Raw genomic sequence first — 13,493 nt, forward strand, 5'->3', positions numbered from 1 at the left:
CAGAAATAGGTCACACAATTGTGAAACACTAGTGGCAAGTTAATCCGCATGAAGCTAGAGCATATGACATGATCATGTGAGTGTGACTGAATCTGATGAGAAAGAATGTGATTTGAAAGAATGTATGATCATTGAATAATAACACAGCCGCTTCCGAACTACTAGTGTATGCATATGAGTGTAAAGAGGCCATAGCGGCCGCTAATTAAATTAGCATATGATATTACAATATATAAGAAGCCGGCGTACGCCTGTAATTGTACGCTGACTTAAGCAACCTTTGAATCACAATCACAAGAATCTTCAATCTCACCTGTTTTATTTGCAATATACACTACATGTTTATTTAAGAATAGAGAGATGAAAATAGTGAGATCTTCAAGTTATATAGATGATATTGATCTACTCTATAGTTCAAAGACAATCAAAGAGAATTTAGAAGTGATTGAGAATGTAGTAAAGAAAATCTTTGTTAAAGCAGATATTAATCTAATTCAATTTGATATGAATAAAACTGAGTTAATTCACTTTTTTTCCAGATTTAATGAGAAAGAACTAAGTCTTACTCTTCTGAATAAAGAGATTAAACTCAGTTTGAATGTTAAATGACTAGAAGTATGATTAAACTCTAAGTTGAATTTTAAATATTATATTCAACAAAGAATTATCAAGGCAGAGAGACTACTGAATAGTATAATCAGTCTATCAAATACTGAGAGAGGTCTATCTTTTCAGACTATGAGACAGTTATACATAGCCTGTATTATCTCAGTAGCTGATTATGAAGTTCAAGTTTAATGAAACAATCAAGATAACTTCACTGAATTGTTTCAAAGTCTATAAAACAGAGCTTTGAGAAGAATTCTGAAAGCATTCAAATTATCTTCTATTAAAGCAATGAAAATTGAAGCCTCAATTCCACCTCCTGCTATTCAATTTGAAAAGGCCTGTATGAACTATGCTCTGAGAGTCATAAAGATGAGCTCAAATCATATAATCAGAGAAAGAGTCTCTTCTTCATTTTCATCAGTTAACTCAGGAAATAAACTGAATTGAGATAGATTTCTTGATTGAAATAAGAATAATGCTTTAAAGAAAATGCTCTCTCAACTGTATAGACTATGTTCACTTATTAAGAATCAATTTTCTTCATTAAATGTTGAGAAAATTGATCATGAGAAGATATCTCTCTGAAGAGAAAAGCTGAAATCTCTCATAGACTTATAAATAAATGAACTATCTAAAGAGAGAGAATATGAATAGCATTTAAAGAAGATCTCTATAATCAATATAAAAGACTCTGTTCTGATTTACTCAGATGACTCAAAAAATGAGAATTTAAATAGATTAGATGCAGGCATTGCTTATACTGAAGATAATATCAATTTTATCTCAGATTTCTGAAATTTAGACTGTGAATCTGAAGTCTTTGATGCTGAACTATTTATAATAGTGAAAGCTTTCAAACTCATTGAAATAAAATCTTATAAAAGAGGAAATAGTTTGAAAGAGATATGAATATTCTCTGATAGTCAAGCTGCTTTAAAAAGACTTAGAAATAGTCAGATTTATAATGATCAAATGAATCTTGATCTGATTTTAAACTCTGTTTTGAAAATTCAAAAGAGAAGAACATCTAAACTGATAATTCATCTGCATTGAGTTCCTGCTCATATGAATATTCATGGCAATGAATTGACTGATTCAGCTGTAAAAAAGAGTTCAGAATTAATCAGATCTATTTAAAAAACAGTGTTCTGATCTTTCATAAAGAGAAAGATAAAAGAATCTTGTTTAAATAAGTGAAATGAAAGCTGGCAGAAACAAAAGAAGAGCATACATTATTCAAGATTTGAGACAAAACCAAAGTGAAAATCTTGTTCAATTAAATGTAAAAAGAAAATATTCTCATTCATAATTCAGCTAAAACTAGAACATGATTATTTCAAATTCTATATACAAAGATTTAATGATAGATTTGATTCAACAGAGTGCTCATTCTGTAATACAAATGAGAATTCTGAGTATATTGTAATGCATTGTGCATTATACAATAGTCTCAGAGTCAGATTAAAGAAGAAGTATGATTTAAATCAATTAAATATGAGGTTCTTATTCTCAACTGAGACAGGACTTAAATACTTAATAGACTTTCTATCAGAAACTCAAGCAGCTATAAGAAAATGACTCAACTCAGAAGTATCTGAATATGAAGAGATGGAAATTGATTAGATATAGTCTGTTAAAACAGCTATACACTATTGTAAGAGATCTACGCTGAATAGATTGATATAATATTAATAGGTCTTATATAACAAAGATAAAAATGTTAGAGAAGAAAAGAAAGAGAAAGTGCAAGAATCAGCAATTGAGGTGAATATTTATACGTGTATGTGATGGCGTACACAGTGAAGCTTTGAAGTGAAAGAATATACATGTGTTTATAGCAGCTGAGAATCAGTGATCAGAAACAGCTGAGAATCAGAGTATATACTACACACATTCATAGCAGCCGAGAATCAGTGATCAGAAGTGACTGAGAATCAGAGTGTATACTATGCATGTTCATAGTAGCCGCAGATCAGTGATCAGAAATGAAAGAATCTATGAAGTGTAATGAAATAGTCTATATAATTGATTAGACACAGCCTGTCACATTAGTCCCCTCTTTTCAGAAGCAGTTCTCATCAGTCAAGAGCTGCTGTTTCAGATAACACAGAACTCAGAGTCTAGATCAGTTAATTGTAGCTAACTTATTTCACAAGATATTATCAGTCACAGCTGTGAGATCTCTTATCAAGAATATCTTCAATCTCTCACTCAAGCTCATTATCTTCTTCTATGATGCCTGGTAACTGTCAGTCAGAAGTCAGCTGAGAAGAGAACAGATCAGTGATAGTACAGCAGAACAAGCTTATGTAGAATATATTATAAATCTCTGATAATATGTTAAGACAGTAGTTATAACTATCTAGAACTTCTATCACTTTATATCTGATATAGCAGTAGTCTAGTATACAAGATGAATATGTAATTTATATATTCTTGAGATTCAATTATACAAGATCTTCTATCTTATACTACTCTGCAGAATCTCATTAGATATTAATTTGATTTTCTTAATCTTGTTTCACAGTTATTATAAAGATCTCTGCTCAGTCACAGACATCTCAGAGCTTTATTATTATATTATCAGTGATCTGAATCAGACTGTGAGAGTTCAGTGTGAACTGTGTAATCTCTAGAAGATTTAATACTTTCATGTAATACTCATATGTAAGAAAGAATGAGCTTATATCTATTAAAATAGCAACTCAACTGTTGATAGTAATCTCTGTGTGTAGAAGAAGATCATACTAATTATCTTATAAGTAATTGTAGAACTTATAAAGATAATTCTTTACAGTCTGAATTATCTATTCTGATGCATTATCAGTCTCAGAGTGATAGATAGTTAATAGACAGTGTATAATCTTGAGAACTTGATAGATTCTTGTTCAGAGAGCACTTATAAATTAGTAGCTCTGATTCAATACTATCAATCTCAGTAACTTATATATCTGATAGAATGAACTCTGTAAGAAGGCTTCAGTGACTTATTCAGTGTTTATCTTATTATAAGATTTTAATATTATATTCTTACTTAGTCAGTCAATAATAATCAGAATGTTTCTGCAGCTCTTACTCTTAAATAGATTAATAGTGAAGTCAATTACTATATCTTATCAGATTCTATCAGAGATATTAAGTGATTTCAGTAGATCTTTTCTATAGTTCTTTCATAAGATAATAGAAGAATAGTAATTACAGTTTCAGATAAAGCATCTGATGCTGTTTAATATCTCAGATTAATAGAATTTTCAGAAGATTATTCTATACAGTTATTCATAGTCTGAATGACTAATTATACACAAATCATGCATCTCTTGTATTATCTGAGTGTGTAAAAATTCAGAGTGAGAGACTCAGTATTATTCACAGAATTGTAGAGTATTATTATCATTAATTAAGCATTCTGAGATATCAGTTCTTATACATAGTTCTGAGAAAAATTGAAGTGCTTCTTGATATACTGCTTCAGTGAGAATCTGAAGAAGTTCATCAGTCTAAGCTGCTGTATATCACAGTTCATTCAGTGTAGAGAAAGTAAAGATATTAATATTAATTCTAATCAGAGAAGCACATATAATGCTGTGAGCTATTTCATCTTAATTAATTAATATCTTTGAATTCAAGAGTCAGTGCTCTTAGTTCATTCAGTGAGTATCTATTATATCAGATAATATATCTTACTCTTATTATAAGAGAGCATCTGTTATCAAGTTCTGACTGTCAGAACAGTAGTGTATTGTAAAATGAAAGTAGCTTAGAAACTCAGATCATTGCATCTATTATTTGATAAGTTTATAGATAGTTGTAAAGTATTTGAGGTTTTTATAATCTGTAACTATCTCAAATTTGAAGACACTTCAGAGTTCAGAGTCTCATTCTTCTAAACAGTGTATAATTGTGAGAAGTTTCTTATCATAGATCTTATAATTGTATTCAGCAGAACTCAGTTTCTTAAATATGAAGATATATAATTATAGAACATCTTCATTATCATATTATAATATCACTTCTTCTATCACATAGTCAGAGAAATCAGCTTCAATAACTGTCTCATGATTAGAATTAAATATTATCAGCAGAGAAGTATTAATGAATATCTTCTTTATCTGTATAAATACAGCTTCAGTATTCACTGATCATTGAAATACTGAGTCTTTTTTAGTGAGATCTGTAAGTGATCTCACAATATCTGAGAAGTTTTGTATAAATTGCTGATAGAAGTTAGTAAATCTGATGAAGCTTTGTACATCTTTCACAGTACACAGAGCTTCTCATTTAAGAATGACAGAGACTTTCTCAGAGTTTATTTAAATTCTCTTATCAGCTTCTATAATAAAACTCAGATACTTAGTACTCTTGACTTCAAAATCACACTTATTAATATCTATCAGTAGTTCTGCTTCTTGTAGCTATTGTAATATCTTTTACATATATTCTTGATATTCTTTTCTGAATTTATCAGTGAAGATAAGAATGTTATCTAGATAAGCAGATACAAACTCATTAAGAAAATCTCAGAGTACTCAGTTGATATACTTCTGAAATGTACTAGAGATATTAGTCAGTTCAAAGAGTGTGACTATTCATTCAAAGAGATCATAATATATTTGAAATACTGTAAGTCATTTGTCTTCTTCAGTAATATGAATCTTATGAAACACAGTGATAATATTTAGTTTTATAAATCATTGAGCTCATCTGATTCATGCTAGAGTTTCATTGATAAGAGATAAGAAATATTAATCTTTCTTTATCAGTCTGTTCAGATCTCAGTAATTCACACAGAATTGAAGTTCTTTATCTGATTTCTTTACAAAGAGAATAGAGGCTGCAGTGAAAGAGTTACTAATATATATGAATTCTTTATTCAACAGATTATTGAGTGTCTTTCAAAGAAGAAGAAGTTCATCTCAGAACATGTTATAAAGAGAGTCTTATAACAGTTCAGAGTTCTTATCATTCTTTTTTTCTAACTTAATACTGTGATTCACTTCAGAATCTTATAAGAAGAGTATGTTTATAATATTATCTTATCAGAAGACATCTAGATATTCATGATATTATTGAGAGAGTTTTATACAAGAATCTGTTATTATAATATAAGATAACTTTTCTAGAGTCTTTTTAATATCAGTCAGACTGATAAAATAGATTGATATATAATTCTGCTATCAGTGAACTTATCAGTAACTCTGTCAGTGATTTTGATAATGACTTCTTTTTCAGAGTATTTTATACACATTGACAGAGATCTGTGTTAGGTTTATAATCTTGTGAATGTCATCTTCATGAACTCTATCATTATTAGAAAATATCAAGCTTCTATTTTAAGTATTTAATAAGATGTCTTGTTCAGATAGCTAGGCAAGTTCTAACATAAGATTATAATCAAGATTATTAACTTCATATATATAGATATTCTCATGTTGATGTTCTTTCACATCTATAATCAGCTTCACTATGTAACAGGTATAAATATCTTTTAAATCATTAAATTCTGCAAGAAGTTGAGATTTTGATAAAGAGATACACTGAAGATTATAATATCTTACAACTGAAGATTTTATTATTGTATAGTAACATAGACTGCTGTCTATCATGGCTTTCATATTATACATGTTATCAATCAAAGTAGATACAAGAATCACATTTATTGCTATTTTCTCTTTAAATTACTGTTATCTGATCTCTTCAAGCTTCTGTTTATAAATTTGAACAGAAGCTAATCTTTTCTCTGTTTCATCAGAACATTTTTATAGTTATTCTCTGAATCTTTCTCTAATGTAATATGATTGATGTGAACAGATGCTGATTCATTTTTTAAACAAGAAGACACTGATCTTTCTCTTGAGTATAAAGATACATAGGTTGATCAGCAGTTGAAAGTAATATGTTCTGATCAGTTACAGTTGATACATACTTTATATTAACATTAATTGATGACTTCTTTGAAAGTGATCTCAGAGACTTGAAAGCCTGTTTGAACAGTGAAAACTCTTGCTTATATATAGATATTTAAATCTATTCAATTCATGACCTCTGCATCATTATTCTTCAGTGTGAGTGTATAAGTAACTGAGATGTAATATCTTCTATCACTGTTCTATATACTCTTAAGCTTGATAAGATAATCATTCAATATCTGAAGCTGTGTGCAGAAGCCTTCATAAGTTAAGTCTTTATCTATACTTATAAGAGTCTGTAAGAGTTTGAAAGTCAATGTCTTCTTAAGCATGCTAATCTTCATTCAATTCTTTCAAGATTGATCATCTACTTCTAGAATCTTAGTGTTGAAGTCAGAGATGAATGTTATAAGAGAAGTGTTTCTCTGTCAGATACTCTGTAATCAATCTAATGCTTTCTATTGTATAACAGTGTCTCAGAACAGAACATTAAGATATTTCATAATATTATCAGGCATTTGCAACACTGATTCACATGCTTTTATTTATAAATGAAACTTCTGTTTTGTGCGATTCTTCAATTGTTCATTGATATATTAATCTTGATTGATTAATGAACTGATGAAATCTTCATCTATACTCAGTTTTGCACCCATTTCCATTCTTCATAATGAGTAGAGAGTGAGATTGAAAGTATTGAAATATGTGAGAGCATCTAAGCATTCTTTCAGCGCTTTTATATTCAATTCTGTAAATATTGAAATTGCATGAGTTTCTTATAATAATCATTGAATCTCTTCATATTAATGTTATTGAGTTGCATGCATATCAGCTATTTGTTATTATTATAGTTTCAACATTACTTGAAGCTACTGTGACACTGTGTCTATACTCATATTCAAGAGGTTTATATTATCATTAGACATGATTATATCAATTATCAGATGTATAATATCTGTGAAAGTGTAATTATATTCTTATATGTCTGAGTGTCAGAACTCTCAGATCTTTCACTGATATTCTCTTATAAGATCTTATTCTCTTCATAAGATCTTGTTACAGGGTCAGAGTGACTGATGAGTAAGCTTCTATCTGAGAACTCAGTGTTCACTTAACTGTGTTTCTCTTTCTTATGCATTATTACACATTCAGATATCTCTTGATGAATAATTATTTCTGATGAGAAGACAATGTGTGAATAATTATTTTCTAATAAAAAGACAATAAACATTTCTATAGTGTAAGAGGCCTATGCTGAATAGATTGATATAATATTGATAGGTCTTATATAACAAAGATAAAAACATTAGAGAAGAAAAGAAAGAGAAAGTGTGAGAATCAGTGATCAAGGTGGATATTTATATGTGTATGTGATGGTGTACGCGGTGGAGCTTCAGAGTGGAAGAATATACATGTGTTCATAGTGGCTGAGAATCAGTGATCAGAAATGGCTGAGAATCGGAGCATATGCTACGCACGTTCATAGCAGCCGAGGATCAGTGATCAGGAGTGGCCGAGAATCAGAGCGTACACTACCGTCACTACGCGCGTTCGTAGCGGCCGCGGATCGGCGATCGGGAATGGAAGAATCTATGGAGTGTAATGGAATAGTCTATATGATTGATCGGGCGCAGCCCGCCATAACTATCTTTTAATAATTTTATTTTATTATAGTCTCTCTTTACTGTACTTGTTTCTTTCTGTTCTTTTCTATCTATCTATTTAATGTGTCTATCTTTAAGACTATGTTCTCTTTTCCTTTGTCATGATATTTTCAAATGATTTCAAAGGATTAATAGATGTTGAAATACTGCAATTTGTAAACAGTTTTTGTATTCTGAGCTGGAATTTTCTGATTTTGCATATCTGAAATTGATAAGTGTATAATAGTTGACTCTATAGATATAGGAAAAACCCTGAGAACTAAAGGTTCTCAGGTAGATGTCATAGTCTCTGACTGCATACATCTATAATTGAAGAATAATAATAATAATAATAATAATAATACTAAATCTATTGAATGCTTAAAAGTTCATTCAATCAGTTTATCTGCTCTTACTGCTCTTGTGCACTCTGAGTTTCATCAGGAATGATGTGCATTGAAGTCTCCTGTAATTATAGAGTTTTTTAAGAAAGTTATATTCAAAAATTCTCTATTAATTGTTCAGATATTATTGTTTTCTTTCAATGACTTTTTATTATAGATATTTATAAGTTAAATAGTATCAAACTCATTCTCTTTATCTATAATATCACTCACTAGAATATCAGAGTCAGATATGATATCAAATCTCAAATTAAATTGATACCTTAATCTTTTTCTTCCATAGATCACTACTCTTGATTTTATCTCAGATTTTTCAGGAAGAAAGCAGTAATAGCTTGAATAAGAAATGATGTACTTTTACTCAGTATCAAAGTTTGATTCTTGAAGAAGTACAAAGTCAACTTTTTGTTCAAATGCAATCTGAAGATAAGAATAAATGCAATTTGAGTTTCTATTCACATTATTTTGAATAAATGTGATTTTTGAAGAGTTTTTAAACTTTTTTTATTGTTTTTGTTGTATATTCATGCTAAGAGAGAGTAGAGATAGAGTAGAATCTAATTTCTATCATCAGATAGTAGATTATAACTATTTTGAGAAGTAGGAATCTCAACTGCTTGTATTATATCTAGTTTATCATCAGAGTCATTTCTCAATTCTCTAATCTTAACAGAAGTTTAAGAATTTAAATTCTATTTACACTTAGCTGAAGAGTTGAAGTTTGAAGATCTAGATAGTTGAGAATTTCTTCTTTTTGAGCTTGCAGTTATAGATTTACTAGCTTGACTTTTCTCTTCAGTTTTAGATTCACTTTAAGCTTCATCTTTTCTTCAGTTCTTCTGAGTTCTTGAAGTAAATACACATTCTTTTGAGCTAGATGCATGTTTTTCTTTGCAATTGAAGCACTTAAGTAGAGTATGTTGACATATTTCATCTCTTTTTAAGCATGTTTCACATTTATGCTTACTAGTTTTGTGATCTCTAGCACAGAATGTATATTTTAAGTCTCTGAAATAAGAGATTGCAAAGTGTTCATATCTTTGACATTTTGAACACTGTGTTTGAGCTTTGAGATTTATTCTTGAGTCTTTGTATTCATGAACTCTCATTTTCAAATCTGCTACTCTTACTTCAGAGATTCTTGATTGTTGAAGTGTCTTTATATATACTAGAACAGAGGCATTTCTTCTACTCTGTCTGAACTCAATTGAATTAAGTCATACAGACTCTTTTCTCAGTTGAATAGACTTGTATTCTTTCAATTCATTTTTGAGAAGAAGCATTTCTTTCTCACAGTCAAAGATTTCAACTGAAATATTATAAAGAATGAATTTATCTCACTTTTCATCTCTCTTAGATAGAATTGTTGTGTTTAACAGAGATTCTACTACTGACTTTCAGAGATTCTCATTCTGAATAAGAAATTCTGCACTGAATTCAGGCATTATGATCAGAATGATGAAGTTTTCAAAGAAGAATAACTCAATTGAAGCTATAACTGGTTTTTAAACTTTAATATCAGTCATTAACTGAGAAAAGAACTGCTGATTAATTTCATTTCTAATTCTGAAAATGAGGTTTGAGTTTAGCTTATTTCTCTGCAATATGTTCTGATTTGAGACTTTGAGAATAAGTCTTCTATTTCTGAAGATTTGAAGATTTTTCTCTTTTTACATTTTTTTCTTCACTCTTCTATCAATAGAAGTATGAGCAGTATTCTTCTCAGTTTTCTCAGAATTTTGAGCAGGTTTTGAGATAGCAGATTTAGAGATAGCAGGTTTAGAGACAGCAGATTCAGCTGCTTGAGCATATATTTTCTTCTAATTTAAAGAAGAAGAAGAAGAAGAAGTAGAAAAGAAAGAAGAGTAAACTGAAGAGTCAGTGATTATATTAGAAATTTTCAAAGTTTTTTGAACTGTGTTTGAAATTCTAAGTTTGAACTTGATCACTTTCTGTAGTTGTCTAGTCTGAGTATGAAGAATTAACAGAACTTCTTCATTCATCTCACTCAGACACTGCTTTTCACAAATTTTACTTACTTTTTCAAGTTTCTGTATTTCAAGAACTTGTTATTTCTCTATTTCTTCTTTCTTTCTTCTCTTTAGAATTTCAATCTTAGAAATAGTATTTGAGAAAGCATTCTTTTTCACATTAACTGAGTGTACTTTCAAACTCATTATTCTTACTCAATGAAAACTTGATCAGACTAATTCAATTGAGATATTTATTAAACTCTTTTGAATTGAAAAGTTAGTCAGACTGTTTTAATTAAGAGGTTTCTAAGTCTGTTTTCAATTGAAAAGTTGATCAGACTATTTCAAAAGAAGAATAACAGACTTTTATGTATAAAACACCTGATTTTTTTCACACTAGTTCAGTAACTAGATTAGATTTTTGAAGAGAATTTAATAAACTAAAATTGATTTTTAAGATAAATTAATAAAATCTTTATAATCTCTTTCTTGAAATATAGTGAGAAAAAGTATGATATCAATTAATAATAAATCAGATGATATGACAGTTTTTAAGAGAAAAACTGACAAAAAATAAATCAATTTTTTACAGAGAAATTGATTAAAACTATTCAATTTTATTCTAAATTATTCAATTCTTCTCACATAACAAGTGTGCAACTCAAATCAGTTAATAAACAGTGTAAAAAAGAATTAAGTATTAATGAAAGCTCTTCAGTCACTGAAAAAGTAATTCTTACTTAAAAGAATATGAAATTATAACAGAAAATAACTCTGTTTTTAATTCTTTGTAAGAATATTGTATAAAACTCAGAGAAAAACATCTTACTTTTTCAAGAGAAGTAAAAAACTATTTTTAAAATCTTTTTTTTTTGTATTAACTACTGCAGAAGAATGAGATAGAAACTGCTAAAATATACACTACTGTATACTCTCTATCAAGACTTTCTCTCTTCAGAGTCTTGATATTATAGAGAATATAAGTCTGTTTCTATATAATAATGTAAATATTGTCAGCAGAATATAGAGAAACTGATTATTTATATCTTAAAATAGAAGACTTTGTCAATGATTATATCAATATAGAGTTAATTTCTCAAATTTAATAGAAATCTAGTATTGCTGTTCTCAATCTCTTACAGAATCTATTGAATATTGAGATATTAAAACTAGATTTAATATATCTCACTGTACAGAAATCAAAGACTCAGTCAGATCTTGAGATATACTGATTTTATAGTTGTTATATCTGCTGATTATGTATCAAGTACAGTTGCTGAGATATCTTTTTATACTTTTCTGTCAGAGATGAGCTAGATTGAGAGAGGTGATATGAGAGTGAGACTTGATATTGATGTCTAGATACACTGAAGACAGACTGCAGAGATTGCACTTCAGAAGTGACTGTTGATTATATACTTGATATTATTATCAAGATATCTTTTTGTATTTTTCTGCTGAGAATGAGTCAGATTAGAAAGGGCGGTATGAAGGTGAGACTTAGCATTGATGTTTTAAAACATCAAAGATGAACAGGGTTTTCGCGGAGGTCACTTCTCAGATATCTTCATAACTACAGATTGAGATAGACTGGCTGCTGAGATCATGAATTTCACGTTTGATCTCATTTGATCTGATCTCATATATTTCTTGATGTGAATCCCGCTGGGACTGGCTATCAAAAAAACATGTAAAGTGACTATATATCAGATCTTAAAATGAAATCATGACTTGAAAAAAATGAGAAAGTGATTTCATTTGATCTCATTTAGTCTCATTCTTGACATAAAGTTACTATTTTTAGACATTTTAAGGTTTTTTTTAGACTATTTTTAATTTTTTAAAAAGTAACACTTTTTGATAACACTCAAATGAGATTTAAAGTCATTTAAAGCAATAAAAATAATTTAAATTGAGAAGTGAAAATCATGGTCTTATTTGGAAAATGTGATAAGAGTAGACAGTAAGTCTCACTGAGACAGTATGAAACTACTATCTAATGTTAAAACTGTGTAATGAGATCAGTCAAATTGATAATGAGACTATCAAAAAATCTGATTCTGGTCTCAGACACGGTCACACGGTCAGTCTAGATTGGGGATCTTTCAAAATTGAGAAGATTGGTGTATATGACTAGGTCTCTTCACCTTACAATTTGTATGGCAATTTGGCCCGGGGTTGTGGTGTGGTAGGGGAGAATGAGGGATAATCCCACACAGGAGTTTCAAACGATGTCTGGTTCACATTTGGCTGGATAACTCCATCACCACACGGGGTATGCGGTCGGCGATGGGGTCAAAATGCTTGTATGATCGAGGGCTTTTCGATGAATCTATCAGCGGGTTCTTATTTGAAAAATCGAGTGAGTTCGTGGTGAAGCGGTTCATTGCTTGATATAATAGAGAGACTAGAGAGTGAAAAAGATGATAGAGAGAGATAATAGAGATAATAGAAATGAAAGAGATAATAGAGATGATAAGAGAGAGATAGAATAATAAAATAAGAGTAAAGATAGAGAGTGAAAGTAATAGAGATAATAAGAAGTGATAAGATATAATAAAAGAGAGTTAAAGTGAAAGAAGTGTAAAAATAATAGAGATAATAGAGATAATAAGAGAGTAAGTAATAAGATAAGAGTAGAGTAGAGATATGAAGTGAAAGTGATAGAGAGAGCTGTGAGATGATAGAGACAGTGATAATAAAAATAATAGAGATAATAGAAGTAATAGAGATAATAGAAGTAATAAAGATAATAGAAGTAATAGAGATAATAAAAGTGAGTAATAAGATGAAGATAAAGATATAAAGTGAAAGTAATAGAGAATGCTACAGAGTATTAGAGATAATAATAATAATAGAGAGTAGATAGAGTAATGCAATTAACAGATATTACTACATATTTATAAATTTTTAATAAGATGTATATAATGTTATATAAGTTCATATTACAGTGATTTT

Source organism: Blastomyces dermatitidis (genome assembly GCF_000003525.1).
Source record: "Blastomyces dermatitidis ER-3 genomic scaffold supercont1.4, whole genome shotgun sequence".
Lineage (NCBI taxonomy): Eukaryota > Fungi > Ascomycota > Eurotiomycetes > Onygenales > Ajellomycetaceae > Blastomyces > Blastomyces dermatitidis.